Genomic DNA, 19,437 nt, shown 5'->3' with positions numbered 1-19,437 from the left:
AAAGTTGGGCCTCACCCATTTTTGCTGTCCTATTTACGCCACGGCTTGGTAGACGACCATAACCCTCCTGCAGCAATTGTGATGTGCGTAGGTGAGTGAGCTGTAGGCCACTTGTTTTAAAAGAGAAAAGGCTGACAGGGGTTCTCGGAGGGAACTTTGAAACCTACCCCCAGACCCATCCCATCCGTCAGATGAGGTGGGGTGGCTGCCCCAGGACCAGCGCTTTGGGGACCCCCATGGCAGCCACCCCAGCTGTCCTGTGGATGGGAAGGGAGGAAGATCACCTGGGGCAGGGAGCAGGCAGCAGGGGTAGACAGTGGCAGCAGCAGTGGGTCTGCTCCCCTCCCCTCACCCCACGCTCACCACACAGCACGAGCAGCAGCCTGTTCTGTTCCAGGTGGCCTCCCAGCCCACTGAGTCCTGCTTCTCCATGGCACCAGGAAGCAGCCTCTGCTTCCTGACACCCAGGGAAACGCAGGGCTCAGCAGGCTGGAAGGGCGCAGCAGAGCTGAGCAGAGCAGGCGGCAGCTTGCACCATGCAGTGGTGGCTGAGGGAAAGGGGCGAGGGAAAGCAAACCTGCTGCTGCTCCTGCTATTCCCCAGCTAATTCCCAGCCTGGTTGGTGGGAGAGGTCAGGGACAGGGTGGGAACGGAATGTGGCAGAAGTGGGGCCTGAGGTGCGGGAGGAGGGTGTCGCCAATGGTGGGGATTGTTCTGGGCCCTGCCACCCCTTCAGGACAGCCCTGCCTGTCCTGGTGTGAAATAGGTGAGTCTACAGGGCACAGTGTAAGGAGTGTGTATTTCCACGGAGCTTTGCAAGCCAGTACAGAACGGAGTTCAGACTGCTCCAGGTAAATCCCTGTGCATGGTGAGAGTGCTGCACATATCAGTCTAGCCCTGTTGATTTGTACTGCTGATCCCTGCTTAAATAGGTGTTCAGTCTGGCCAAGTATGCATGCGTTCCAATAGCCATGGTAATTATTTAGGTACAGACAGTATCTACTGAATAGCAAATAGATGTTTTGATTAAATTGTGTTAAAAATTAAGAGTTCTCCCAAACTGATTTTTGCTAAGTTGGTACCATAGCTAAGCATTCCAAAGAAATAGAGTTAGTTTAAAAAGCGCTGCTTAACATTGTCTACAGCTTTATTAAATCTATGGGAGTCCACATATTATTTAGTTATTAATTTTTAAAGAAGGGTATTTCCATATTGGCATTGTTATGGGCACAGAGGGGATTTCCTTAAATAATTTGCACCCTGACAGAGGCACATTAGACAGTGTGACTAGAATAGGATATGTATTTCTGTAGTAATGAGACACAAGAAAGTGGCAGTGAGGTGAGAGTTTTTTTTCTAAACACATGCAATCAAGCTCAGCACCAGAACCAGTATCACAGTAAAGTACAGGCTGCCTCAGTAAATAGGCTGTATCATTTGAAAGAGTGCACTGTGGAGTTTAGGTTTTCTGGTGTCATTTGTAGATAAATATTTTTATGAGGTTTATTTGCAAATTTATTACTTCCCCATAAAAATATTTGGAATGCTTTGTTAATCCTAGTAAAGCCGCAAATGGTATGTAGAGAGGAGGAGAATGAAAGTAAGAGTCATCTATATCGATGGAAAAGTACTATGCCATTTAACAGAGAATTCTGTGCTTTCTTTAGAAATTTATAGACATTATATAAATCGACTAGGGTAATCTTATATACACCCCTATTGTTTAATCTCTATGAAAACTTATAGGACCTTTCCATAATAGTTTGAGTATAATGTTCATTTGAAAAAACAAGCAGCCCTGTAGCACCTTAAAGACTAACAAATTTATTTGGGTAGTGAGCTTTCGTGGGTAAGGCCTGCTTCTTCAGATTTTCCCATTACCTCATAAATAAATTTGTTAGTCTTTAACGTACTACAGGATTGTTTCGAGAACAACAGGAAGTCTTGTGGCACCTTATAGACTAACAGGTATTTCAGTTAGTTAGATATCTGTTAGTCTATAAGGTGCCACAAGCCTTCTTGTTGTTCTTGAAGCTACAGACTAACACAGCTACTTCTCTGATTTCATTTGAAACAAATCCTTATGTATCAGAAATAATTAAATGGCTCAGTTTCTCAGTATTTAAAATTATATGATTGTGACATCTACGTTCAGTTTACAAGTATTGTGGACATCCAGAAAAACAACTATGTGTTGTTCTATTAAAAGTTTCAGAAAGCAAAATAAAAAGCAGGGCTTGTCAGAAGAGTGGAAGGATTTCCAATTAACCTTGTATCCAAACAGTAACTCATTCCAGGTAGAAAGATATAGCCAAAACTTTATTCTCCATATATGAAACACCACTTCCTCCTGGATTTTCAGATCCACATCTAAATTGTTTACATTTGCCCATTGTTCCAGGGATGCATTTTAGAAAAGGGCCTAAAACAACGAACATATTCCAAATCACAGGAAATATAGCTGGTTGAACATGATTCTACCACATTACAATCAGTTAGAGCTTAAAAAGCAGGAGCTGCTAATCATAGAAACCTAGAATTGGAAGGGATCTTGAGAGGTCTTCTAGTCCAATCCCCTTCTCTCAAGGCAGGACTAAATATAGACCATACCTGCAACTTTTTCTGTCTAAACTGCTCTTGAAAATCTCCAGTGATGGAGATTCCACAACAACCCTAGGTAATTTATTTAAGTGCTTAAAAACCCCAAAAGGAAGTTTTTCCCGATGTGCAGCTTAAACCACCTGTGTTGCAATTTAAGGCCATTGCTTTCTCTCTTATCTTCAGAGGGTAATAAGAACATTTTTATCACTCCTGCAAGAAATGGATACAGTACCAAATCAGCTCAGAGTAGAAAGGAAGAATTACTTCTCATTTCTTGCTGACAATACTCCTTTTAATACATCCCAGTATGGTTCTTTTTTGTAACAGTGCTGCACTGTTGAATCACATGTAGTATGTGGTCCACTCTGAACTCTAGATCCCCTTCTGCAGTACCATTTCCGAGGCAGTCATTCCCCCAACTTTGTATGTCTGCAACCAATGTTCCCTCAATTTTTGCCCTCCCTGTGAGGAATATATTTTGCTATGTGCACCAAGGCATTTGCAGATCTGCACTGGCAGCAGAAACAGGTGCTGCCAGCTGTGGGAGCTCTGCTTATCAGGTGAGTGGTATTTGAATTGCTCCTGGGCAGCTCACCCAAGCACTTAGCTTACAGGGAAGTCTGTCTGCAGCTGATTGTGCCTTCCTACGTGCAGTACTTAGCCATTGTCCTTTTTGAATTTCTTCCCATCTACTTTGGACCATTTCTCCAATTTGTCCAGGTCATTTTGATTTATAATCCTACTTTCAAAGAACTTCCAAACCCTGCCAAATTAGCATCATCTGCAAACTTCATACAGGTTCTCTCTATGCTGTTACCTAAATCATTGATGAAGATATAGGGGAGTCTCCATCCCTGGAGGTGTTTAAGTCTCGCCTTGACAAAGCCCTGGCTGGGCTGATCTGATGGGTTTGGTCCTGCCTAGGGCAGGGGGTTGGACTCGATGGCTTTTTTAGGTCTCTTCCAGCTCTATTGTTATATGATTCTGTGATTCTATGATATTCAAAAGAACTGGACCCAGAACTGATCCCTGAGGGACCCAACTTGTTATGCCTGACTGTGAACCACTGATAACTATTTTCTGGGAATGGTTTTCCTTACAGTAGCTCCAACTAGAGTTAGACTGTATGTCCCTAGCTTGTTTATAAGGAGTACAACATAAACCTATGCTTCACTTCAGCGGATGGAGAAGAAGTACATTCTTTATTATAGAAGCCATTTTTTCATAGCTGCAGTATGGGACTGCCAGCCCACCCCCTAGAGATGGCAGCCTGGTTTGGTAGAATGAATTCAGCACCGAGATGTTGGATGGGTTCTATCACAGCGCCCTGGATTGTTGCTGCAAGCCAGCTCTGTGCTGTCTCAGAGTTTGCAATGGTGATATGAGCTAGATAGTACCAGGTCTATTGCACCTGGTCACAGTGCACAGTTTGCAAACTGGATTAAGACAATGGTTCTAAAACTACAAAAATGGGTAATTTGGAAGGAGTTTAAAAATTCATTTCCAGTTAACTGGAAACTACTGTAATAATATTTGCAATATCTTTAATATAGGTTTAGTTTTTAAACATTGGAAGAAACTATCATATCTTTTTAGACACAGGCATAAGAAGTTATTGACATTTGGAGTGTGTTAGCAGGTGTAATTTCCTCCATATGACAACAAAGAAAAGGCCTTGCTGACCTTCACGTTAAATATCCAGGGATCTGCTACGCCGAGACAGCACTGCCTCATCCTGCAGTATCTTGTCTGGTGAAATGCTGCCCCTGCACAGAATTCTTACTTCAGTGAGGTTCTGGGTAGGCCTGGCAATGACGTTGTACACCATATGCTGCAGGACTGAAGCCCAGGCTTTGTTTAAGTAAAAATCAATAAGAGTAAAGTGACTGCTTAACTTGATGTAAAAAATGCACAAACATTTGACATTTTGACTATTGCACTGGAAGACAGAAAGAACAAACAGCAAAAATAGGGGCGGCCTGCATATTTTCTCAATGGGTGCCTGTCCTTACTATTACACTGCCTTATAAACAATGCAGTTACATTTATGCAACCTACATCTGTTCACCTTACATGATAAATACTTAAAACTAAACAAGTATAAAAGAACACAGTGAACATTTACAAAGCACAATTATTTTAGTAAATAATAGTAGACCAACAAAAATGAAAAACCACATAAACAAGCCTATAACAGATGGAAAAGTAATGAGAGGTTAAAACCCCAGACTTCCCTAAAGCACAATTATGTGTATGGCTTCTCTCCATGGGAACATTTATGAGCAAAATTAGATTGGTATGATTATACAGCAATAGTCATACCAGTGCAAACTCCCCAACACCCATGTCTTACCTCAAAACAAGGGTGTCCAAATAGGGATCTCTGTATAAACACAGAAATATAATTACAACAGTGTAATTCTGCCAGTAAACTTTTCTTGTGTGGAGAAGCCCTTACACAAAAACAAAGATGGAATCCTGCTCCATATATGTATCTGTGATCTGAGCTAAACATGAAGCTGGACCTCAACTTTGTTAGCAGCCCTGTGTTTATAATGGAAGAAACCAACAATACTGGCTTTAAACACTGCTAAATGATGGATCATTCAATTTGTGTGACTTGAGCAATTTCTCCCTTCTTTAAATCCTAATTTTTTATTCTTGAGCAGGATTGGCTCTTTCTCAGTGTTTCTGTATGTGTGGCTCTCTTCTTTAACTCTGTGCCCCAACATATCTCCCCTTCTTGGAATATTTAGCTGAGGGGCTTTAAGAAATCTCCATTTCACCATAAAAATTCCTTATCTAATTGCTGACTCATGTAGATTTGTGAGGATTGCTCAGCAGAAAATCTGACAACTCTTTCTCTCTTCTCTCTCTTGCTTTCAAGGTTTTTCTTTAAAGTCAGCTGGAAATCCAGACCAGCTTCACAGACATTCCAGTGAATTCGTGCTGATTTATGGTTTCACATTAGCATGATGAGAAATTAGGATTGGTGTCGGGAACTGGGTGAAACTCAGAGCTTTTGGAGTTTTGGGGTTTTCTCTGAACCCTAAGGTGTGTGAAACTATGTGTTATGAAAGTAAGAAAACATCTGTGCTAACCCTTCTCAGGCAAAATTGCTAGGCTCACCAAAAGTGTTTGCACTGCCCACAGAAGCTAGAAGACATTCTACTGCAGGGAGCACATGAGATTTTCCCTCTGATGAATGCCCAGTGATTAAATACAGAGAATATAAATATTGTGTGTGATAAAAGAGGGGCAGTCCCACTTCCAGGAGGAGCATCTCTACCAAACAGAGCTAGACTTTGATAGCTGATCCACACCATGAGTAAACAAGGCTGATGACCTTCCACAATACTGCTACCTGAGCCCTTTGTGCTCATGTTTACTGGAAGGCTTCACTTCTTTTTCTGGGGGAAGGTGGTGCAAACCTACAGCCATGAGTTTAGTACATATTTTTTAACAAATGCTTTGATGCATTTAGTATTGCTTTGCTAATACACACATGCCTTGCATGAATGCATGGTGAATTATCCTAAAACCAACTGTAAAGGACCTTAAATCTGTTTATAATGCATGGTGGTTACTTTGGCCAGGTCTACACTAGGGGATAAAATTGGTTTTAGATACGCAAATCCAGCTATAAGAATTGCATAGCTGGAGTCGGGGGAAAATCTCATATTGACTTCCCTTACTCCTCGTGACTGTCAGGAGAACTGTGGTTGATAGCGGCATCATGACATTTTGATTTTGCGCGTTTCCCACTAGGCATGCTAAATCAAACCCCAGAAGATTGACCACCAGCAGGTCAATCTTCCCCTAAGTGTAGACATATCCTAAGACAGCAAAAGGTCCATTATGAAATGCATGCTTGTCTGTATAAAAAACAGTTTCCTGATCATTAGAGAGCTATTTCTGTATTACTTCAGCCCTTGTGGGTGAACTGAATCTAGAGATCCTCTGATATACTAGCCTAGAAACACATTTCAGTTATGTAGTTTGAGTTCCAGCACATTTTGAAATTGAAAAAACAGTCAACAAAATATTCCATAGCAAAGTAAGTGCTGCTTGAAATTTACATCAATTTCTAACACACTGAAGCACTAACTGAACACTGTGCATCAGAGACATGAAATCTCTCTTGTGAAAATATTTTGCTCTAGAGCACCCCATTAAAATACAGCCCCACACTTTCCTGCCACCCAGGAATTTCTCTATGGAGCTCTGCTGTTGAGGTTTAATTTTTCACAGGATGTTTACATAGAAGATACTGCTGAACTGATGGACCAGATTAAAGGGCTGCTTGACTAAAGTGTACAGTGTAGGGACATTTTTAGTCAAACCACTTTAAACATTAACTTAAGTGAATTACTGTCAGTTAACAACAGAAAAAATAGTTACTCTTTTTTACTAGTCAGCAAAAAAGGGTCAGCCGGGGGAATTCACTTGGCAGATTAAGGCTCTCCTGCAAAGCCTTGTCAGCTTGCTTCAAACAATAAGCATTTACATATGCACACACTTCAGAGGAAATACTTCCAAGCACGCTGCATTGACTAAACTCCCTAACTGCTCCTGCAGCATACACTCAACACAGTGTAAACTCTTTGATGGATTTTCTCAGGCAGGTTTTCTTTTGCTATGCCCAAGTCCAGGTGAGGAATTTAGACTTGACATCACTAGAACATTGCTTCCAACATCAGCAAAAAGAGTGTACCAATAGGAACACAAAGTTAGGGACCAGAATTACAAAGCTAGTTTGAGATCTGAAGGTGCAGCTAGATGCCAAGTGGGATTTACACCCCTCTACGAGTTAGATCCTAAATCTCATCTGTCTGCATGTAGGTTTCTAAATATTTTGTAAATCTCACCCTAAAAGGCTTGAAATGTCACCCAGTATTGAAATATTAGTGTCACCTCCCTTGTCCTTTATGAAGACAGGTTTATGACTATGTCTTACTTTATGCAAAACAGGTCACGTGACATATTTTAAAGTTAGTACCAGCTGAATCTGCACAGCCTATTTTTGTGCACGTATCATCAGGGAGGCCAATAGTCTTGCCAGATTCCTGGATGGGAGGCTCTGTGCTCCTGGAAGGGGTGGGGCCTCAGGCAGAAGGTGCGGGGCTGGTGGCAGCTAGCCTTTAGCCCCATCCGGATACACCATATTCCCCTCCCAGTTTCCAGGCAGCCCTCAGTGCTGTGTTCAGTGGTCATTTAAAGGGCCCAGGGCACCCACTGCTGCTGCACTAGTGGCAGTGGAGGCCAGAAGCCCTAGGCCCTTTTGAATCATAGGGTCCCAGGACAGTTGGTCCCTTTGCCTCCCTGCTCCTCTGACAGCCAGGCTGTGTGTCATTCTTGTGTGTGAAGTTTGGAATATTAATTGAGCACCTGTTTAATTCTAAATGTGCTAATGAGGTCCATTAGTGATACTTTAGGAACTTAGTGACTCAGTACTCAAAACAACAACCCGTGAATGCTTTTTATTTCTTCCTCTAAGCCCAAACTGTGGTTGGTCCTAGAAAGTCATTTGACTATACCACTTGGTGCTGGACTCCATCTTGAATCTGGTACTTTTCCATGAGGATGGTACGGCTGAAAAAAGGGTTCCCACCCTGAGGGAAAATCTATTTAACAAATGGAAAACAATCAAGTCCTTGTCTTTAGATGTCTTTTGAAATTGCTGCCCCACCCTCAGGGTATGTCTATACTTGCTGCACATTTGACATACCACGATCGATTCTCTGGAGATCCTCTGTGAAAAAGCAGCAAAATCAATCTCTTTGAGCTCAGCCATTGATCCTGCATGGTGTAAGGGAAGTCAGCACAAGCTTATGGCATAGCTAGAATTGCGTATCTGGGATCAACTTTGCTCCCTGATGTAGACCAGGCCTAACAGGATACACATAAAGAGACATGGAAGCAAAAAATCTGTAGTTAAAGTGTGAAGACAAAGCTGCTGAGCTTAGGTCAGGTCAACTATGGCCTGAGCTAAGAACAACCGCATAGGGTAAGAATTTGCATGTAACAAGTTTCTTAGTGTATTAGGAATGGCTGGCATCTTTTGTTTATTTTAACTTAGTAACTTGATTTGGTCTGTCTGTTTTCATTTTCAAACCCTTAATTCCTACTTTTTATATTTCATCAGTATATTATTCTATTTTTATATCATGAAGCCCCATGTAAATAATTGTTGTCTGAGGCTGGGGCAACCAGTGAGCATCTCTCCCTTTCATTAATAAAGGGGGCAGACATCTTTATGAGATTTCTCTGGGTCAAACATTTACCTGGGGTAAGATGGATTTATTTGGAATTTTGGTACCTTTGGGGGGTTGGATTTCTGTCAGCAGCCTTATAGCTGAGCCCTGCGTTGCTCCACAGTGGGGAGAGAAGTAACCCTGACTTTGTGCCTCAGCTGTAGGCGACCACAGCTTCTAACCCAGCACAACAGGGCATGGGGGATGCCCCAGAGGGCAGGGAAGTGGGTATCAATGGCTGAATGAGCACACTGGGGGACAGCCCAAAGGGCATTCCCGTGATCCAAACTGTCATACTTACGTGATAGATAAAACCGCTCGAGAATTTGTTCCTGACATTGATTTCAGTGGCGAGTGTGGCTTTGTCTTCCTGGGAAGATGCAAAGTGCTGGTAGTTACAGTGCTGCTCGTTGAGCTCTTCCTAGACCAGCAGATCGCGGCTGTTGTGCGTGCATCATGTCAGCTGCCAGCGCAGCAGCCTGCCCAGACTAGTGGCACTTACAGCGTTATTCAGAGCGGTGTGCTCTGCGAATCTACAGCCCCCCCTCCCCCCCCAGAGCACCTCTTCCTCTTCTGCTGCTGAGGCTTGTGGGAAGGAGGAAGGTGTGTCATGGGGGAATCTTGGGTCTTCTTCCTGTGGTGCACCACTTTCCATCCCAACAACCCCTGTGATGCCTCATCCAGGTCCTGCTTCTTGTACAGACATTGCCAGTAGGCTTTTAAACAGCCTAGAATGCCCAGCAGTGCATCACTTCGCATGCCAGCAACGCCTGTGCTTCCTTTCACATTTGGCACCATCTCCCAACAGCTTTTGTGCTCCGTTCTCTGCCTCCTTGGTTTGCAGAAATGGATCCTGATCTGTTGAAGAAAATGTTGACAGCTCCCAGGAACACGTCATGAGTGGCAGCTGAATTATTCCTTCAGTGACAATGAGGAGTCAGATGCTAATCTTGATTAGTTACAACCCAAGCTGTCTTGTGGCATTCGCGGAGGTGCTGACCATAGTTGAAGGCCACTTCTGGGCTAGGGACACAAGCAGTGAACGATGGGATCAATTGTCATGTAAGTCTGGGATGATGAACTGTGGCTGCAGAACTTCTGGATGAGGAAAACCAATTTCATGGGACTGTGTAATGAGCTCACCCCACTACTCTGCAACGCAAGGGCTCAAGCTGCCCTGCCAGTGGAGAAGCACGTGGCAATTGCACTGTGGAAACTGACTACTCCAGATAATTACCAGTAGGCCACCAATCAATGTGGCCCGGGAAGGTTGACTGTTGGACTTGTATTAATGGAAGCATGCAGGGCCATTATTATTTTCTGCTCTTAAAGCCTGTGAGTCTGGGCAACATTTGTGAAATTGTGAATGGGTTTCCACCGATGGGCTTCCCCACCTGCGGAGGGGCCATAGAGATGTCGTACATGTTCCGGTTCTGGCACCGCACCACTTAGCTTTAAAGTATATTAATTGGAAAGGGTATTTCTCCATGGTTCTCAAAGCACTTATGGATCACCGGGGTGTTTCATGGATATTAATGCAGGCCAGCGTGGAAGGGTTCATGACACACACCTTTCAGAACACTGGCCTATCTTTGAAGCTGCAAGCGAAGACTTTCTCCCAGGACCAGAAGATCACTGTAGAGGAAGTCAAAATGCCCATTGTGATCATGGGAGATGCCACCTACCTCAGAATGCTGTGGCTCTTGAAGCTGTACACTGGGAGCCTTGACAGTGGCAAGAAGTGGTTCAGCAACAGGCTGAGCAGGTGCAGAATGACTATGGAGTGAGTTTTTGGCCATTTAAAAGGTGGCTGGTGAAGTTTGTATGGGAAGGTGGACCTGGACAATAACAACACTATACTTAGAGATGTATGCTGTAACCTCCATACCATTAGTGATGGGAAAGGTGAAAGGTTCGCTGAGGCTCAGTGTCTGGAGGCTGAGATTGACCAGGACTGTTAGAGGAGCACAGTGCAGGGCCACAAGGATCTAGGATGCCTTGAGGCGGCAATTGAATGCTGAAAGTCAGCAATATTTATTGCCACGCAAAGGAGTGCCATGGCTGCATTGCTAGTGGGGGACTCTGATTGCGCTGTGAGATGCACTTAGTAGAAAAATGCCTTTTGATTGCTGGGTGCATTTACCTGTTTGCATGTGATGGAGTAAGGACTGTTTTCAAACCCAGAAAACCACAGATACAGAACACCCACACAGCATGACACATCTGCATCCTGGGGAAGAGGGGCGAGGGGGAAAAACATGAGGCCCCAGCACGTTTGCAGATTTGAATGTGTTCCTGCTGTTGGGTGTGCAGTGCAATGGAAGCTACAGTTCGGCAGGGCTAAACTGGCTGGCATGGGGGATGGGTGCATTGGGTGCCTTTGGGAGTCTGTGGTGATGGGGCAGGTGTGAAACACAGTGGATGCCAATGGAACCAGATCGTGGTCAAAATGCAGTGATGATGAGGTGCATGGAAAACAGTTTTGGAACACCAGTTGCAGGGGGAGCCATCGCAGAGCTACTCTGTTTGTAGTCCTTGCAGTGCCTGGAGAGTGCCAGCTGGGTGCTTTGTAATGTCCAAGAGCCAGTCTGTGGCTTCATTCCGGCACAGTATTCTCCTGCCACTCCCTCCACTGCTCCCAACACTCCTTCAGGTCCTCCTTTTCAGTTGCAGCCTGCAGCACAATGTCACACAATGGTCCTCTCCACTTGTCCGAGGCCACTTCTTTGCCCAGTGCAGCCATTGAGCTGGTGAAAGCTGGGGAGGCTGGGAACCCCAGGGTAAATCTGTGAAACCAAAATGCAACATCTTACAGAGTGACCATTGTTAACACTAGACAGAGCACGGCCATGACCCAGTTTAAAGACAAATTCTGTTCATATACCTGTCACAAACTGGCTGTTCAGGACAAATGCACATAAGACATAAGACCCACAAAATGGCGAGTTGACCACTGGGGCAGGGAAATTCATTGATGCTGAGTCTTATTGTAGCCTGGGCATGTATGTCTTTGGGAGAGCCACCACTACAGGGATTCCTATAGTCAATAACGTCCATGCATTCTCCACAGGCCGTGTTCTTCCTGGAAGATATTTTGCTGCTTGACGACGAGAAGGAAGCAAGGGAGGGTCTTCTGTGAGATTGCAGCTTCTGTCCTGGCCCTTATGCAGCTTGTCCCACCCCCAAAACTCGCTTCTGTGCTTCCAAAAATCAAAGCCACTTGACAGGACTGCTGTACCTAGATAGCCTCATCCCGGGTAGAAAATAGCTCCTGACTGTATGAGTCTGTGGATGCAGAGTCATCCTCTGTCTCTTGGACCCATCTCCCTCAGCCTCTGTCCACAGTCTCCTCCCCCTGGCGCAGTTCAGTCTAGGATGACCCCTGTGGTGTCCATGGGGGGCTTCAGAGTAGAGGTGGGATCATCGAGCTCTTTGTAGAACCAACAGGTTGTGCATGCAGCACCAGTGCAGCAGTGTTCCTCCCACACCACTCCTTCACTTTGATGCTGCACTGCAGGGCATCCTGGTCACTGGTCCTTTCAGCCATCCATCTTGACCTCAGCCAATTGGTATTCCTATGGCTGGAGCACAGCTGGGAATGAACAACCTCCTCTTCCCCCAAACACTGATGAGGTCCAGCACCTCAACATTGCTACAAGAAGGAGATTGCCTGCTGTATGGTGCACCAGCAACTGGGGAGTTAGTGCACGCTAAATGCCTTGCCAGTGTGGGCACATCAGGAATTACAGGACTGGAAGATGATTTACTGCTTCTGTAACTTGCCAGTTACAAGGCCAGAATCCTTAGTATGGATCAGGGCTGGACAAAGAGACTCTCTGGCTACATCTACACAACAGGGTTTTTCCCAGCAAAACTGTGCTTTTTGTCAGAAAAAACTGTGGAGCGTCTACATGCAAAATGTACTTTTTTGACGGTCTGTTGACAAAACTCAACAGATCCACCGGCAGCATTATACCTCTCCAGGTTCAGGTATAACGCCGCTTTTGACAGTTTCCTGCCAACAAAACAGCCACGTAGATGCTCTGGGGCCCTTTTATCAGCAGCCAAGACTTTCAGTTCACTGGGCAGCCCTGTTTGTAGAGCTTCCAGTCAGTCATTCTGTCGAGAGCGGGCTGGGCAGCCTGGCTGCTCTCTGTCGACAGAGCAGATTGTTCTTTTGATCTCCTTTTCCGTGTCAACAGAAGGTTTGCCAGGAAATCCCTTCCAACAGTCACTTCTGTTGACAGATGATGCTTGGGTAGATGTATCCTATGGGATGTCAGGACTTGAGATCATCTGGAGGCCTAAGAGGAAAGCTTGCATAGAACCCACCTCTGCTACATTTTACTATAGTGAATCGTATTAACCCCTCAGGCTGTGTCTACACTCCGAGATAAGTCAAAATTTAAGGCAGTTAGCTCAATATTACCATATGACTGCCTCACTGTAAACACCATTAGGTCGATTTAGTGAGCACTAATATCAATATCATAATATAGTCAGAACCTGCTGGGTGTAGCATCAAGTTTGAATTTAAAAGTTTGAATAAAGGCCAGCGTGAAAGTGCCATGTGTTAAATTCAAATTTATTAGCCTTCAGAGGTGCCCTGTATGTAACCCACAATGCCCCACAGTGCTCCGCTCTGGCCTCTGCTCTCCAGGGGCACAGGAATTAGGTAGCAAGAAGACCGTGAATTTCAAATTGGGACCGGGAAGCCTGTGGCTGTGGGCTTATGTTTGTATGCGAGCCTGAGAATTGTCTTTCTTTCTTTGCTGTTAGTGCTGTGAGCACTTCCACCCATTAGAAATAGCCCCAGCATGGAGTTTGTGGTTCTGTCTCTATACTTGGTATGTTTTATGCACTGTTGTGGAGGTTATGCTTGCATAAGAGGCTGAGAAACTTCTTTTCAATGGTCTACATTTGTGCTTGAACCTCCTTCCTCCCCCACAGGCACCATGCAGTCGGGGTCTTTCTCATGCTCACCCACATCATGTGGGTAGCCCCCAACCCAATAAAAGGACATGCCTGCTGTTCTGCGCTGACCATTCTGCCAGGCAGCACCACGTCCTGGCTTGAGCATGGTTAGGGCTTCAAGGGCAGGAAAGAATTTTGGGGGCTTGCAGTCTCCCTTGGTGGCTAAGATTTTCAGGGCCTTTCTGCTGCCTGAGGGGACTACTTCAACTGTCCCCCCCACTGAACCTCCCTATGCCCTCCACCCCATCAAGGACCGGGGGGGCTAGCTGCCAGGAGGAGGAAGTCTCTCCTGGCAGCTAAGATTTTCGGGGTGTTGCTGATGTCACTTGTGATGGCAATTTCTGTGTAATGAAGAGGGAAGACAAAAATCCTTTTTCCTAGCCTTTTCTATCCTCTTTCTTCTAACTTTGGACCCCTTCACACATGGGAGAGTGGGTGGGGAGGGACAGATGAGAACACAGACTGTGTACAGAAGCTGTATAGTGAACTGGGAAGCCAAATACCCTTCCCTCAGCAACTCTCTTTTTTTAAAAACTTTATTATCAACTCTTTCTCCATGCATTTCAGGGTCCCTGTGTTATTTTCAGGGATCGGATGCACATATGGCAGGGGAGACAGTCAGTGGCTGGCCAGTTGAGAAGACACACACTTGCTGATTTTTATGAAATCTTTGGTAATTCAGTTACAGAAGAAGAAGATTTCTGTTAAATTTGCAATCTTTGTTAATGCCCTACTTTTCCTTCCATCCAACTGGAAAAATGGATGTTTGCTTACCACAGAAGGGGAATGAGTACATGCCATGTGCAAAGATAATGTCAAAGACCAGCGAACATAACCAGAAAGCTGCTGGAATGAGGGAACTGTGGGATAGGTTCCCACAATGCACTGCTGCAATGGTTGATGTTTGCTGATTGAGTGTAGAAGAAAAAAGTTGACTATGTGAGGAGCATGTAGGGAGGTGAGGATAGTCAAATTCAAATTTATAACATCCAGCATTACAAAATCAACGTTAATAAATTCAAATTTATCTCAGAGTGTAGACATAGCCTCAGGTTATGTCTAGATTACAGTGATTTGTTGATAGAAGTTTTTATCAGACAATATCTTCCAACAAAACTTCTGTTGACAGATTGCAACCAAACTGCCAAGCAGATCGCAAGAGCCAATGGCCAACCAGAAGCACAGTAGACAGCTGCCTAGTGTCCTGGAAACCCTGTCTAGCGCAAGAAGGCCCTCTGGAACATCCAGACTGGCTTTCTTTCAACAGATCTCTGTTGGCAGAGGTGTGGGGCATGGGATAAGACTACCCGACAAAAGTGCTGCATTCTGTCAATTTTATGTTAACAGAACAACTTGAGAATCTGGACTCTCCCTGGGTTTTGTTGACAAAACTCTCTAGTGTAGACATAGCCTCAATTTCATCATCACATAAAAGAGTAATACTTTAAAAAGACAACAATGGCACGCCACCATTCACTTTGCATGACTGAATTAAGCCTCAGGGTGTAAAATATACCATGGGATAAGTGCCTCCCACTTTACAAACAAAATCACCATTTTGATGTTTATTTTCGATAAATCTTTCTGCATTTATTTAACAACAGAAAACCTCTATCATATGATAGTGGCTTTATTTTTAATTATATATCTGATTTTAAGTAGTATGTTACAGCTATGCCAGCTAATAGTGACAGTTAAAGATATGTTAATATTTCCTCATTTAATCCTGATTTCATGTTGATATAGCTAAAAACAAAGTCTGATGTAGGCTGAAACAGACCACTGAAGGACCATATTCTGCCTTGTTATATTCATGCAGATGTGGTCACCACTTAGATCAAATGCAGATGGTCAAACATGTGGTGTAGAAGTGCACAATTGGAAGATTGTAGGGTGTACTGAAACTTCTCTCTACCTCAATGGTGCAGCAATTAGATGGCTGAAAAATGTAGCTATTGACTTGGGAGGTATATGGAAGAAGATTAAAACCCCAAAACATAAGCATATATTTACGTAACATCACAACTCTTATGCACTTAGAATGAGAATATATAAAGGAAGTTGACAAGGGACCAAATTTATCCATCATGTAGCTCTTCTGACTTATATAGAAAAATTTTGTTTAAGAAGTCAGCCCTTAACTTAAAATACTTTGATTTTGTTGATTTGTATTACAAGCTAAACATTAGTTATACTGCACATAATTTATTTGCGTGTTGGAAAACTTAATGAAATATCCATTACATCTGTTGAGATTTTGTATGTAGATGTTAATAAATGTCAAGTTATGCACTAAATTTACCATTTTTTCCTAAAGAAAACCAATTATCTTAATGCATTTAATCATCCTTAATGCATTTAACCCCAAACCTCTATTTAAAGTTATGTTACAGTTATGGCAAACAGCATTTACGCTGCCCAACTTTTATTGAGATGGCCTAGTGTAGTGTAGACAAAGCCTTAGTCCTAGCAATATATAGCTTCTTGCTTGCAGGTCCAGCCCATAGCACGAATTTAAATTATATTGGCTCCTAAAGAGAGCCAAGCAGTTTTCTAGCTTACTGTATTTCTGTGCATTGTTTTCTCACTCTTTTCTGTATATCTGATATGTCAGACGCTGTGGTCAGAGCTCGAGCTTTTCACTATGTATTTTAAATTTGTGAACTTGTACTCATCACCTCCATACCCACTGGGCACTTCGCCCACAGAGTCAACTTTTTGTATAAATACAGAAGAGTCCTTGTTTTGTTTACTCTGTGGAATCTAAAATTTGAGTTTGAGTAGCAAGCTTTAAGGGCAGGAGTCTGAATATTTTAACTTATATAACATATTTCTCTCTCTTCTGCAAATTGTACCCTTGATTTTGTAACTGAATCTAAAAGGACATACTCCTGCACTCACGCAGAATACAATGAAGTCTAGCGGGCTGTATGTAGATGCAGGAAAAGGCAGGCATGCAACATCTTACAAGACTGGGGGTTTATTGGCGGCTCACATTTCTTTTCTGTTGAGTAAAACCAGAAGTAGAAATGTGTTATATCTAACATTTCAAAATTATTCTTAGATGGTAACTTTGCTTAACAGATTTATTAATGTAAAAATATTATGCAATCAATACGCATTATTTGAATATGATGTAGAAAATTGAGGTAGTATATGTCCAGTAGGAATGTCCATGTCACATGTGTCAGGTTAAAATTACAAGAGGGGTTAAGTATCCACTAGAAACTAACATTTGTCAGGCATTTTACCAGCACTGACTGATTTTCATATATGAGCTTAAGAACGGTTACTCAGTCTGATCAAATATAGTAGGATCTACTCTGTCTGGTGCAGGAGTGGGGTCCTGAATTCACTGTGACTTAAAGGGGTACTCTCAGTTACTAAGTCAGAGTCCATTAGTTAATAATAGAGTTGAAAGCATGAGAAGTAAAATCTAGTAGCAAATACACACATAGGCTGTGTCTACACGTGCCCCAAACTTCGAAATGGCCATGCAAATGGCCATTTCGAAGTCTACTAATGAAGCGCTGAAATGCATATTCAGCGCTTCATTAGCATGCGGGCGGCAGCCGCGCTTCGAAATTGACGCTCCTTGCCGCCGCGTGGCGTGTCCAGACGGGGCTCCTTTTCGAAAGGACGCCGCCTACTTCGAAGTCCCCTTATTCCCATGAGCTCATGGGAATAAGGGGACTTCGAAGTAGGCGGCGTCCTTTCGAAAAGGAGCCCCGTCTGGACGCGCCGCACGGCGGCAAGGAGCGTCAATTTCGAAGCGCGGCTGCCGCCCGCATGCTAATGAAGCGCTGAATATGCATTTCAGCGCTTCATTAGTAGACTTCGAAATGGCCATTTGCATGGCCATTTCGAAGGTTGGGGCACGTGTAGACACAGCCATAATGTCATAAGGGCTATAGTAATGAAATAATGTTCAGTGCAAAAGAAGCTGTCGTTACAGTTTGCTGATGTTTATTAATGTAGTGCTATTTCTAGTATGAAAAAATCAAGAGATGCACCAAATTAGCTGAAAAGTGCTGAATGAGCTTCTTCGCATGTACTGGCTATCCCATTATCTTCCCGTTAACAAACATTAGGTAAAGGAACTATGGATAGCACATTTGAAATAGCTTTGCATATTTATAGTTTACTTGTGTGGCTTCACAAATGTAAAAACATTAATTTAAAATTAACATTGGGAATGTTTTCTTTCTTAGCTTCCAAACCAGATTGCAATCATATTGCACATTTGTTTGTTCTGGATGCACATCTGGGGGATGGGAAACACCTTTGCTTGCCTGCTGCTTCAGCTGATACAGCACTGTTCAATCTAGCATCATCCAGGACCAAGATTCGCTCTTTGAAAGTACACAACTTTGCTGTCTTCATGTCTTTTTATGTCTTATAACAAGGCTGCTGGAATACTCATGTGTGTGCTGTGTTTTTTAAAAAGATAGGTAGGAGAGAATTCAGAAGAAGCAGAGGCATGTTCTCTCTGGGTTTTTGCATTGCCTCAGTTTAATTTCTCGAACATCTCACTCACGTTGATAGACTCTTCTAAAGGAGTGGAATAAACTGCTTCTCCTAAAGGGTAAGTGACTGAACACAAGTCAGCTAATGGCATTTACCTTTTACAGAGCACAGACTTAAGAGAAAATAAAGTTTGGAAGTTGCAACATACTCCAGCCCACCAGCAAAACACCACACTGGTTTAGACCATTTCAGCCGAGTTTTTCTTTCTCTTTAAAATGACTCCTGTGGCTGGAATAGTTTGAAAGTTTGTAAGTCAGTACTAAATGCATTGGCCAAGTTGCATCGGGGATTAATCAGTGTCTGTTTGCACTCTGGTTTGTACTTTACACTTATATCAATAGAATCCTGTGCAGCTACAAAATTATCTGCGTCCATAAAAATGATCCATGGCTATCCACGCCCACAGATGCAGATCCCCATGGATATAAAGCAAATATATATACATTTGTGGATTCTAGATGGAAAATCCACATCCATATCCACAAAAATGAGCCGCAGATATCTGCTTCCATGTGGAAGCATGATTGCAGATTTGCAGGGCTCTAAATGTCACCCTAGTACTTGCCTGAATATTAATTTTCACACAAAAAGAGAAGCAACAGCAACTACTGTGGATCTATGGATCTGGCTATGTATAAATTTAAACGGCACTCATCCATGTTATTTTTGAGCTCTGTACAGAGACCCTTGAGTTTGTATTCTAGCTTGCAAACTTCAGTAGTTTTAAAACAAATTGATGAGAAGGTTATACTAAATGAGTGAGAGGTGCCCAGTCAGTCATCTCTTTGTATATCTATGGAGTAGCTACAGTGCTGGCAACAGCAGGGCAAGCTTTCTCACAGGACACTGACCCAAGCCCGATATGTACCTTTCCACCCTTTCTACTAATAAATAGTTTACTGTGCACATCCCATTCAGTGATAGATTCATAGATTCCAAAGCCAGAAGGGACTCTTACGATCATCACCTGTATAATACAGGTCATAGCATTTTTCCCCAATAATTCATAGAGTCAATTTTTGGCAAAACATCCAATCTTGATTTCGAAACTTGGAGAGTTGGAGCACCCACACTATGAGCT

General features: G+C 43.3%; 1 long non-coding RNA gene across 2 annotated transcripts in view; it reads left to right on the top strand.

Moving 5' to 3' along the window:
* Positions 1–4,685: 4,685 nt before the first annotated feature.
* LOC142021672 (uncharacterized) overlaps positions 4,686–19,437 on the top strand; it is a 39,900-nt gene continuing 25,148 nt past the window's right edge. The window contains exons 1-2 of one of the 2 annotated variants that reach the window (XR_012647740.1): positions 4,686–5,655; positions 18,041–18,414. This is a non-coding gene — a long non-coding RNA (uncharacterized LOC142021672). Of the gene's footprint in view, positions 5,656–17,732; positions 18,415–19,437 lie in introns of those variants that run through there. The other variant, XR_012647739.1, reaches the window with a different exon arrangement.

Source organism: Carettochelys insculpta, chromosome 16 (genome assembly GCF_033958435.1).
Source record: "Carettochelys insculpta isolate YL-2023 chromosome 16, ASM3395843v1, whole genome shotgun sequence".
NCBI lineage: Eukaryota > Metazoa > Chordata > Testudines > Carettochelyidae > Carettochelys > Carettochelys insculpta.
Note: the sequence above shows the minus strand (reverse complement) of the source record. Positions and strands in the feature narration are given on the sequence as shown.